Raw genomic sequence first — 9,425 nt, 5'->3', positions numbered from 1 at the left:
AATACTGGAGCTTCCTGATCATATCCTTTCAGATTTAAGCATGATTATTGCAATAAATACATTTCCTGAAAACTCCTATTATGTGTATCTGTACAGCACTGCATATGTCTTGTAGTGCCATGAAAAGTAATAGCAGTTGTAAGAGAGATGGAGAAAAGCCATATGGTAAACCATATCAGAGCATCACAATCTGTATAAATACCATATGGAACAAATAATCCATTCTGAGAACCCCTACTCATTACAAGATCAATTAAATATCATATCATTATGATTTAAAATGGTTTTGACTAAAAGTATATATACAAATTGAAATATATTGTAAATATGTTCACTTTCTCTCAGTTACAAAAATATAGGTTTTTATATTATATGCCCTTACAAAGCTGAAGAAAATAATGAGGCCAATATTCAAAGGCATTTAGCTAGATAATTTACAAGTTATCCAGCTAAATGTTGAGTTTTCTAAACTGCTGGTACTTCTTACACTTTTAGCCGAATAAGAATAAGCAGACTCCACTATTTTGAGAATCCAGCAATCCTTGGTAATTTTATTCCACTCCTCCAGGTAGGGATGTATTTTCCCCCCTTCCAGAGGGGTTGAGTGCTAGAACTGGAGACTGATGAAAAACTTGGTCCAGATTTTGGCTGGACCTGCTGTGTTGCTTATAGTTGACAACTTTCACACTGCCAACCTTGCGCCAGAAGTTTCTGTTGCTGTGGCAGCAGAGGAGGAGCTGGAATTGCCGGAAGGGGCGTCTCTGAAAGTATGACTGCTTAAAAGTAAAGTAGGGCTGCCTCAAAGTCATCTGTTGATCAGTCAAGAGGGACTGGACTGCTACATGTTGCTCCTTGATCTGAGCAATCGTTTCCCTGAAATGGCCACTAATTTATTGTGGACATTGTCGTGCAAACTGCTGACCCTTAACCAAGCCATTGAGCGTGATCCGATGGAGGTTGATGAGCAGCAGGCCGTTGTGTCATACGCTTCATACACTGACCAGCTAAGATGGTGTATATATTCGTCCATGTCCAGGAGTGTCTGTGGGAATGTAGAGTTGCTGATAACTGGGGTAAGGAATGGTTTCAGCTTTTGAATACAATCATGTTAGTATTGCACTATAAAGGAGTGGCCTTACTACGCCTCCTTAACTTGTGCAGGATCAGGCTAGATGCCTGGTCCACCTTAAAACCCATAGAGGTAGAGATCTCTGTGGATAGCATCCTGCTGGGCAGGATAAGAGGTGGAGCCCAGCTAGGATCAGAAGTCCCTGCCGCTCCTGTAGGAGCTCCTGGTTACATCTCAGTATTAAGGTAATGGTGGAAATACACTGCTGGAAGGAAGCAGTTTACCTATCTGTATGTTGATAAGTGTAAATAAAGTAGAATCTGTTAAGAAGGCTGGAGTCTGAAAGTTACATACCTTCAGCCTAAGAAAGTTACTTGGCTATCCCACATGCACCATGTAAAATCTGTGTGTGGAGATGCGAGCATTAAGCATGGCACTAGAATACTTCTCTCCAAAAATTATCCAGCAGTCTGGGATCTTTCCCTGGAGGAATGGAGAATATTCTTGTTTTCTTTGCTCATTTTAATGCTGACTCCACAATAATGGCTTGGTAAGGCAGTTGTATTACGCTAAACCCAGAGTTTTTTGGCTACTGGAGCGCAGGGAAGAGGATTTTCCCACATTCTTGTCTGAAATTCTTGCAGGATCGAATGGATCAGAATGGCTGCTTGCTCTGCTGGAGAGTTTAGAATCTGGAGAAGGACAAAGACTTCCATGTAAGGGTCCTTGTTCTTATGAATGTTAACCCCTAGCGCTTTACTCAACTTATCCAGAAACCTGGATAAGTTGTCCTCAGGTGGAGACAAGTGTTCTTGAGGCTCAGGTAAGGGGCTGGAGGAGATTCCCATCAATCTTTTCTCTGCTCTGAGGGGTAAAAGAAACTAATACGTGGGGGGGGAACCAAGATGGCTCCCTAAACGGACGTCTGTTGAAACACTCCAGCATTCTTGTTACCTTTTTTCGATATTTTACCTTCTGTGATGCCTCACAAGAGAAAGGGGAGAGTGAGGGTGTTCCCAGCTGAACCCCAGATCCCGGCTGGTCAGCGAATAATACCTCAATATGCAACCCCCATATTAGAAGTGAGGACTTCGAGCCCCGCTGGCGGGACGGGGGAGGAAGCCCCGATGCCGCCTGGGGAAGTTTCACTCAGTCCTCCAGAGCCGCAAACACAACCGGAAGCGTTTCCTCCAAGCAGCGCTGAACAGCTAGAACAACCGGGGAGTGAATCCGTTGGGCAGACTCTAGCAGCTGGGCTGAACAACGCTGCAGTGGATTGGGAGAGGCCATTGGAAAACCCAGCTACTTCAGAGGAAGCAGCGGCAGGAGGAACTCTGTTAATTCAGGGGGCTCCAGGAGCTAGAAGAACAGATGTAAACAGTAGCTTTCATTTTAAACCCCTGGAAATAAAAAAAATGGCTGTTATAACATTAGAGTCCATTTGGGACTTGTTAGTGGGGCTTGTGGCCGGACACAATGAACAGTGTTACTGCATGGAGGCTACCACTAAGAGAATTGATGCCCTCGAATTGGGTTATAAAAAAAGACTAGAAGATGAAAAATCAGCCCTAACAGAGGTAAAGGAAAATCTCAAGGTAGTAACTGATTCTAAAATGCAACGCAGAATAGAAACAGTTGAAAACTAACTGAGACAACTCAATTTAAGACTTTTGAGTTTTCCCTGAGTGGTTGGAGAGATACCGCTAATAACTTTTAAAAGATATTTAAAAGAAATATTGAAGATCCCAGAAGAACAGATTCCTGCGGTTAAAAAAATATTATATCTCCAGCAAAGGCAACCACAGACGCAGTTGCAGATATCCCCAATAGGAGAAGGGGGGAATTTTAATAACCTTACTGGAAAGTTTAGGGTTTGAGGTTATAGAGAGAACTGTTCTTCTTGTCTCTTTCTTCTCGGAATACGACAGAGGGCTTGTCATGAAGAATTACTTTAAAAATATTAATATTCCCTATCTTGGAGGTACAATCCGCATATTCCCTGATATATCCAGAGCAACACAGTTGTGAAGAAAACATTTTTTGGATATGCGCCCGGAAGTAATTGCAAAGGGTGCTAGCTTTATGTTGCGTTACCCAGCAAAGTGTGTTATAAAATGCTCTGGTAATACCTTTGTTTTCTATAATCCTGAGCAGCATAGCCTGTTTTTGAGTTCGAGAGGCCAACCCCCTACCAATTAATCTGTGCATGAATAGTATTAATATGGTATTTCAGGTTAGCAAATAATTGGGTTGTTTCTTGGTTAACTCCCTCTTTGTATTTCCTCCCCCCCCCCCCACACACACAATTTAAGTTACCACTTTAATGAGAGGAGTAAGTTCAATACAATTAATGAGATTTGATAATGTATAATATATTTCTTATATGTAACTCCTTATATTTATATGCAAAGATATTATGTTTTTGTAAATTTGAAAATCAGATAAATAAAAAATAAAAAAAAGAACACTAATACGGGACCCCAGTAATGAATGATGCAGGCAACTGAGGCGGTGTCCTTGGTCACCTTGGAGGTGAGAATTCCTGATGAATGTCCTTCAACTGGCTGGACTCCACTGCAAGAGAATGGGGAGGACTCGGACCATCTTGCAAGGGTGTTGATGTAGTACTCCTTAAGTCAGAGATAAAAGAAGCTCCCTGTTGAAGGAAGAAATCTGATATTCTGGAGAGAAGATGTTGAAGAGTGCTTTTCCTGTCCTTAGCTGCCAGGGTGGCAAAGAAAGCCTTCACCAACTCTGTCATTTGGTCCATGGGCTGTCGTGCCCTCTGGCCAGGCAATGGGGGTGGAACATCTTCTTCAAATACCAAGACGGAGCCCTCTTATAAACCTTCTGGACTTTGCAGAATTTGACCTAGGGGCCAACTGGAAATTAAGGGCACCACAGAGCTGATGGGATCTGGTGTGTCAAGATCTATGCTGTGCTTCAGCAACTTCAATGAGGAAATCACCCTTGAAACAGGAGAAGGTAAATTGATCGTATTTCTCTCCCACTTCCCATCCCCTGAGTGCATTGAAGGGACTGGTGATTTGATGAAAAGTTGCATCAGTAGCACCGAGGCTTGGTGCGTCAACAGTGAGGATCCTTGCTCCAAGACCCAAGGTATCAAAGGGGAAGTGTCATTGGTATCAGGGCTCAATGCATTGATGGTGCTGGGGCCTGATGCATCAATGACTTTGGGACTTGATGAATTTACAGTGCTGGGTCTCAATGTGTTGGTGGCACCAGGACTGGAAGTGTGGACAGTGCTGGAGTTCAATGCATCAACGGTGCCAGGGCTCAAAGTGCCAGTTGATGGCGTTAGTGCTATATGCGTTGACTGCATCACTGGTGATGAGGATTGATCCTTCTTCAGTGCCGGTTGTGCTGCCAGCTCTGAGGAATGGTGCTTCTTTTTACTAGGCCCCAAGCCCCATGATGTACATAAAGGGCTTTCTAATGCCTGAGAATGGTGCTTACTTGGCCCTGACAGAGTGGAGGAGCTCCAGGTCTGCTCCACCGATGGAGGAGGCTTTCTCAAGGAGCTCCTGCTCAGCTCGGCACCCAGCGAGTTAGAAGAGGCTCCTCAGAGACTTGCGCAGCTTTCCATCTCCAAGTTCTGGACTTCTGAGAGTTTATCAGTAATGGACATTTTCCTACCATGTACGCAGTCTTTCAAGCCATTGATTGTGGGCTTCTCAGTGCTGGACATTTTGCAATAAAAATTGAAATTTGGGGGGCTGCTAAGACAGCAAGGCAATGTAATAAGAGACAAATTTAGAAAAATTAAAGATTATAAGTGATATCACTGAAAGAAAACCAGAAATATACAATACATGTCCCTACTGGTACTTGGATGAAAAAAGACTGAATGGTTCATGAGGCAACTCCTACCCATGCTCAATAGAGCAAAAGCTCTATGAACTAAAAGAGAAGGGTCTGTTTGGTGCTGTCAGATGACATCATCCATGTATCATGGCTAATTCAGCCCTGCTTGTTGACAGAGGTTTTCTTGTAAGGATAGTACACGATAGTAGAACAATTTATAAAATCAGCACAGGTCAGGTGGACTACTATTATTCCATGCCTTTCCCATTGTATTATGTGTAAAGATTAAGATAGCAATTATGGTACCAATACTGGCCCTTCTGGTGTACTGGAGCTCTTGAAGGGTTACATTGTCTTTGCCAGTAAGTACTTTTATTTTGCATCTGATCAGAGGGAAGTTAAGTAACTTGCTGGGGGTCACACACTGAGTGTTGGGATAGTGGAGAGATTATGTACAGCTATGTACAGCTTAGAGGGTCTTGCACAGACATTGCTCGCTATTCTTTACTTCCACGTGCCTTGTATTGTCCTATAGGGTGTCTTCAGGGATCCCATCATCCTGGCTCAAAACCTTGTGTGCTGTCTCCAGACCATTCCTGGGGCCCAATGCCTCTGCCAGCTTCTCTCTCTGCAACACCAGCCTGTAGCTTCCCACAGCAGCATTAAAGTCCTGGAGACCGAGACGCAACAACTGAAGGGGTAGGAAGTGCTGATGGTGGGAAGCAAGCAGCAAAGGAATGGGGTTGATGCAGTCTCAGTGTAACTCCCAGGGCAGTGGTTCTCAACCTTTTTCCCATCGTGACACACCTGACAGACCACACTCACATGTGTGACACATTGCTCATTACAATTCATGGTGGAAATAAAAAATAAAGGTGCAGTATTATTTTTATTGTTAAGAGCGACAGAAGGGAAAGATAAGTACTCTGTCTGAAGAGAAATTGCATAAATAGTAAACCTCCCGTACCAAAACAGCCACCAACTTCCAGCACTCAAACGGTAACCACCTTACCTAAGAAAAGGCAACATTGAAAATATTACACCAGGCCTTAAGACACCAATACACCTCCTATTAGGAAAACAGAACAAGCCAGGCTGCTATACAGCCCTACACAGAAACTACACCCCAGCAGACAACCTCACCTGAATCACGTGCTGACCCTCACCTAACAAAGAATAAATAGACCATAAAGCATAACTAGAAGCATGCAGACAAAAACTAAACTGAAAACCGCAACAAGGCAGAGAGACTGTATGCTGTGTAAGAAAGGAAAAAGAGAAACATCACCAGTCCTCATAAAACAAATCAAGAAATTTAAAATTAATAGCAGCAAAACCATACTAACAAAAAGAACAGATTATTTCAAAACAGCTGATGAATGGAATATCCAATAATTAAAAACTGAAATAAAAAAATTTCAGACACCACTAAAATATTTCAAAACAGTAGACACAAAGACCAAATAATAAAAAATAATAAGGATAAAAAAATGCTTTGCTCTCCATATGTGGGAACGTTTGATATCCAAGTGTCCTGAGATTGTTTTGAATTAGCAGGAGGAGGGATGGTTTGCTTGCAACTTTCTCCTCTCTCTGTCACACACAAGTTCTCTCACACTGCTCTCACTCACACACTTACATACATGCTTACACACATAGGTTCTCATTCACAGACTTACGAACATGTTCTCTCTCTTTCTCTCACTTACACACAGGCTTTCAGTCACATACTCACATGCTTTCTCTCACCTAAACAGGCCCTCAGTCACACACAGCACACATGCTCTCTCTCTCTCTCTTACTTATACACACAGGCTCTTAAACATACATACACATACTCTCTCTCTCACTTACACATACAGGCTTTTAATCACACACGTACATACATGCTGTTTTTCTCTCACACAAAGGATGTCAATCACACACAAAGGCTCTCGATCTCACACAAACACACACATACACACACAGTCTCTCTCTCTCATACATACACACACACATGCTCTCAGTCACACAATTACACACATGCTCTCTCTCTCACACATACTACACAGGTTCGCAATCACACACTTACACACACAAAGGCTCTCAAGCACACACTTACATATATGCTTCTCTCTTTCTCTCGCTTATACACATAGGGGCGGATTTTAAAAGGAGCGCGAATAGCCTACTTTTGTTTGCGCTCCAGGCGCAAACAAAAGTACGCTGGATTTTAGTAGATACGCGCGGAGCCGCGCTTATCTGCTAAAAACCTGGATCGGCGCGCGCAAGGCTATGGATTTTGTATAGCCGGCGCGCGCCGAGCCGCGCAGCCTACCCCCATTCCCTCCAAGGCCGCTCTGAAATCGGAGCGGCCTCGGAGGGAACTTTCCTTTGCCCTCCCCCACCTTCCCCTCCCTTCCCCTACCTAACCCACCCGCCCGGCCCTGTCTAAACCCCCCCCTTACCTTTGTCGGGGGATTTACGCCTCCCGGAGGGAGGCGTAAATCCCCGCGCGTCAGCGGGCCTCCTGCGCGCCGGGACGCGACCTGGGGGCGGGGCCGGAGGGCGCGGCCACGCCCCCGGGCCGCCCCGGGCCGTAGCCACGCCCCCGGGCCCGCCCCCGGAACGCTCCCGACACGCCCCGAAAACGCCGCGCGGTTCGGGCCCGCCCCCGACACGCCCCCCGACACGCCCCCTCCGAAAACCCCGGGACTTACGCGAGTCCCGGGGTTCTGCGCGCGCCGGTAGGCCTATGTAAAATAGGCTTACCGGCGCGCAGGGCCCTGCTCGCGTAAATCCGCCCGGTTTTGGGCGGATGTACGCGAGCAGGGCTCTGAAAATCCGCCCCATAGGCTGTCATTTACACATATGCTCTTTCTCTCACTTACACACAGGCTCTCAGTCACATACTCACATGCTCTCTCTCACCTACACAGGCTCTCAATCACACACAGACACATTTGCTCTCTCATCTTATACATACACATACCCTCTCACATATATAGGCTCTTCATCACACACTTATATACATGCTGTCTCTCTCACACATAAATGTCAATCACACACAGACATACACACAGGTTCTCTATCACATACACACATGTTCTCTCACATACACACACACATAGATGCTGTCTCTCACACACAGGCTCTCAGTCACACAGTTACACACATGCTCTCTCTCTCTCTCACACAACCATACAGGTTCTCAATCACACACTTATACAGGCTCTCAATTACACTGCTGTGTCAAACACACATACTCACTCATTCTTTCTCTCTCACTCTACCTCCACCGAAGAATAACTGACGGCAGCAGTAGCAGCCTCCTCTTCTTCCAATTCTTGCGGTCTCAAGAAAGTTGTCCTATCGGCCACGGGACCTGACTTTGTTCCTCTTTTTGCTCTGGGCCTATGTTACCTGCACTTGTAAATTACCATGGTCTCTTCTTCCTGTACGTGTGGCAGCTGCACACAACTTCCTCTTCTGGGCCGCGGGAGCAGGAAAAAGAGACCATGTTGCTAGTGCCGCTGATTCCAGATCTCATGCCGCGTTTTGCCTGGGACATCAGCATTACAAGCCCGGGCAGAAGAAGAGTTTGCATGTTGCTGGGGTGGGGTAAAGGGGAACAGCTGGACCAAATGGGGGACCAGGAAGGGTCGCCACCCACCAGTTGAAAACCATTGCCCTGTGGGACTGTTCACATCATAGTAACTATTGTTGAAAACAACAAAAAACAGTCAATTGAGGCAAGGCCTAGGAGCAAAAGAACAGGGGGTTGTGCTTAGTAGACCTGAGGTGTGCTAATTTTTAGATAGTCATATTAGTCTCTTACAAAGGGGGTAATTTTGTAACATCGTGCACAAGTTAGCCAGCAAATACGCACATAAGTTATACCAGTTTTCAAACAGTCTTATATGCATAATTTACCCATACAGAATTATTCTTGCTAAAATGTGCGCAGAAGTTTTCAGGAAAATTTGCGCACATAGGGCATTTATACGCTTAAAATTTGGAATTTACATGTGTAAATGCTTTTTTTTTTTTTTAAATTTTTTATTTCTGCATTTATTTCAAATTACAATTGAAACATTTTACAAAGGAAAAAAGGAAGACAATATGAAAACAAAACTTCTTGGTAATTATTCCACATCTTTCTAGATAAATTCTAGAGAATAATTGTCTCCTAAGTTATAAGAAAAAGGAGAGATCCTAAGAGTTAAGCGGTATAATAGGAAATTTTTTACATATCTAATATATATGGTCACAGAGTTATTTGCAGTTATTACTTTTAATCTGTCTACCCTTCTTAACCTATCCAGAGTGAGAGTCCAGGTAGGAGCGTAGTTGGTCTAATTCAGTGAATATATATCTATTATTATTATATACCAAGATACAACGACATGGGTATTTCAAATTGAATTTTGCTCCTCTAGATATCACTTCACTTCTTAAATTCAAGAAAGCTTTTCTTTTTTCTTGAGTTCTTCTAGTGATGTCGGGAAATACTCTTACTTGGAAACCGTAAAATAACAATGCTTGGTTTTTA

The 9,425-nt window shown here is 44.0% G+C and overlaps 1 protein-coding gene across 1 annotated transcript in view; it reads left to right on the top strand.

Annotated features, from left to right (window-relative positions):
- The first annotated feature begins 5,324 nt into the window (after positions 1-5,324).
- Positions 5,325-9,425, top strand: part of LOC115098229 (colorectal mutant cancer protein-like) — a 46,521-nt gene continuing 42,420 nt past the window's right edge. Inside the window, exon 1 of the mRNA XM_029614686.1 lies at positions 5,325-5,593. The gene's annotated coding sequence lies outside the window, so the exon portion shown is untranslated. The remainder of the gene's footprint in view (positions 5,594-9,425) is intronic.

The sequence above is a fragment of the Rhinatrema bivittatum genome, chromosome 8 (genome assembly GCF_901001135.1).
Source record: "Rhinatrema bivittatum chromosome 8, aRhiBiv1.1, whole genome shotgun sequence".
Classification (NCBI taxonomy): Eukaryota; Metazoa; Chordata; class Amphibia; order Gymnophiona; family Rhinatrematidae; genus Rhinatrema; species Rhinatrema bivittatum.
Note: the sequence above shows the minus strand (reverse complement) of the source record. Positions and strands in the feature narration are given on the sequence as shown.